Source organism: Limulus polyphemus, unplaced genomic scaffold, assembly GCF_000517525.1.
Source record: "Limulus polyphemus unplaced genomic scaffold, Limulus_polyphemus-2.1.2 Scaffold5448, whole genome shotgun sequence".
In the NCBI taxonomy this organism is placed as follows: Eukaryota; Metazoa; Arthropoda; class Merostomata; order Xiphosura; family Limulidae; genus Limulus; species Limulus polyphemus.
This window is the reverse complement of record NW_013671058.1, coordinates 62,699-65,723: the sequence shown is the minus strand read 5'-3', so window position 1 is coordinate 65,723 and position 3,025 is coordinate 62,699.

The following is a 3,025-nucleotide window of genomic DNA, read 5'->3' as shown; positions in this document are numbered from 1 at the left end:
CTTGTTCCAGTTGCCACTGCTGTAGTCTCTCTGCTTGTTTCTTTTCTTTTTCCTCCAACAACTGCTGTAATTTCTCTTCTTGTTTCTTTTCTTTTTCCTCCAACAACTGCTGTAATCCCTCTTCTTGTTTCTTTTCTTGTTTATTTTCTCGTTCTTCTTGTTTCTTTTGCTGCACTTGTATTGCTGCCATCAAGTCTGCTAAGCTGTAGTTTGATTTTCCGCCTCTCGTTTCCATTTTTTTTTGTCCCACTCTCTGACACCAATTTGTTACGTCTCCGTTCGTTAGTTAATTTTCCGTAAATTCGTTCCGACGCAAGATTAGCAACACAAGTCCTTTCTTAAATAAAACTGGTTTATTCTTTCTGAAATCTCCCGACAATTCACGAAGGTTCGAGAAGGAGTGGGTGATACTAGTCACGTGACCTTGCTGACGCAACAATACCAAGCCGTAAAATGTGTGCTTTGTTATTTTCTGAACTCTGACTTGAGTTTGTTGCATAGAAAGAAACGTTACAAAAATATATTTTTTTATTATAAACCACAAAAACTAATTAGTGTGGAATTGCACAGGAATTTTGCAAAGAAATGGAAGAGTAGTTTTAAATTTAATTGGACCTCCTTAATTTTGTCGTTCTTCAAAATTTTCTAAGTTCTTCCCTTTCTGCCATAAAAAAATGGTGTTTTCGCAGCAAGTGTGTTAATTGGAAACTACAATTCGTGAATGTTCTAGCGCATTAATTGGAAACTGTCAAGTGAAAAGTTCCCAATTTTACTGGTGAATATTGTTACTCAAGTCGCTATTGTTCATCGTTACTTGAGTTTGCTGTCTTTACATAGATTTCCGAGACTATATTTCAGCAAGTTTGTAAAAGTGGACGATTACCATAGTAGATTTCCCTACTCAGACGACGGTGATGATTCTTTCTACTGTTTCTTATACTTAGATGAAGTCGTAAGTGCGTATTGAGCATTAATTACCACTGCATATAGCACTAATTTATATACCTATTGCTATTTTTAAATAGTTGGTGTTAATGTAGCAGATGTATATGTTGTCAATAATTGGTGGCTTATTCTAAGTATGTTGCTATTATATATTTTGCTTGCATTATTTGTGTCTCCTTATTCCAGCAAACACTTGTGCACAGCAGGCTGTTGAGGAACATACATATGTGTTATATAAACCTAACAAAGTAAGCATGTTACTGAGTCTGTTTAAATTGCATTAATCTGTGTTGTATTATTCCAGTTGAAAAATTATTCCATTCTGATCAGATTGCTTTGTTGCTGCTCGTCTTTTGTTACATTACACTGTGACATTCATGGAAGCTGGTCATTAAATCTGTGATGACATAACCTTTGTCTTCAGTAGGGTCCTTTGAGAACAACTTTACATTTTGTTTGTTGTGGTTGCATACCAGTACATGTGTTTATATTTTGTTGTAAATTTTATATTTATTTTGAATAAGTTCAGTGTGGTGGTTGGGTGAAAAAAAAAGCCAATGTAGTAGTAAACTGTTGAAAAACATGTAACATTCAATTGAACATGTAACCTCCAATTGACTCCATGTCCACAGTACTTATCAGTTTTAGTGGAGTTAAAATAGGAATTTGTAGCTTGAGAAAATAATGCAAACACTTCCTCTGCTCTTGTTTGTTTACTATTTTTAGAGTCCCTAGTTGTAAGCTTGAAAATATAATATTTGCATTTTTATTCAATTTTTCTGTACTTTTTTGACGATCCCTATTCCTCCTTTTTTAAATTAACAACTTTTACTAATATTGTATAAATATTCTTCAGACCAGTACTGTGTTAGTTGTATTCAAGCCGGTCTGAAAAGCTCTGGATTGAGCGAAATGAATTGTCGGCAATGGATATGTGAAGTATTGTGTGGTTGAAATACCAGTATTATATTATTTTACTTTCGATTTTTCAGTATATTAAAGTTTATAATTCGTCATTAACGACTTTTAAACACTATTTGACAAATGTTTTAAGCTCAAAACATTTTGGAATTTAATTAACATTGATTTTTATATAAATTTTATCCACATTGGCTTTTATTTGGTGTGGAATAGTATATTTATACATTTATACTTGTCATAATACATTATAGTTAGCCCTCTTAAATTTTTAAACACTACTTTCTTTATTATAGTCCCTTAGGGATTTTCAAGAATTAGAAAAGTGTATAATAATAGTATCTCAACCACACTATATTTCTCATATTCATTGTCGACGACGCGTTTTCTCAATCCAGAGCTATTCAGGTTAACTGCGATACAACAGTCACAGTGGTGGTTAGAACGCTAATTACAGAAGCCGTACAAGTACATTAGTGATCAGAAAATATAATCTAAACTTCAGGAATTGCAGTATAGATAAAACATAACTTGGGGCTTGAAAAATCATTTTCCATAACCTTTGGAAATCGGATTTTGGCTACAGGAAAGTAGACAGTTAACTATATTGAGTACATAATACAATTTATTATTTTAAATAAATCAGAAATTATATTGCTGGGTGCTTGTAAAAGGCTTAAAAGAAAAACTTTTTTCTACGTTCTTTTTTTTTTCTTGCGAGTTTTACTCATATCTGCTCTAACAAGAATATTTCAGTTGTTATTGTTAGGTCTCAGTTTGTTAATTGATTTTTACGTAACTTCGTTCCGACGAAACTTTAGCGACACAAGTCCTTACTTAATAAAACTGGTTTATTCTTTCTGAATATAACTTTACGATACACTTATTTTCAACAATCGCGCTAAAACAAACGCTATATCAACGAACGTCAACAATACTTCTGACTGCAGTTCAATTACTCACTATCTACACACACATTACATTCCCGTCACGTTGTCACCCTCTTTTATATACCAGACTACCCTATATCTAGTAAACGCTAGAGCATTCGCCAAGGTACGGGATAGTTCTAGAAAATAGGTGGCGCCACACCAGTCACGTGAATCGCTGACGCAACATTATGTTATGATTACACCCTTCTCCACAGTGTGTGTAGATAGTG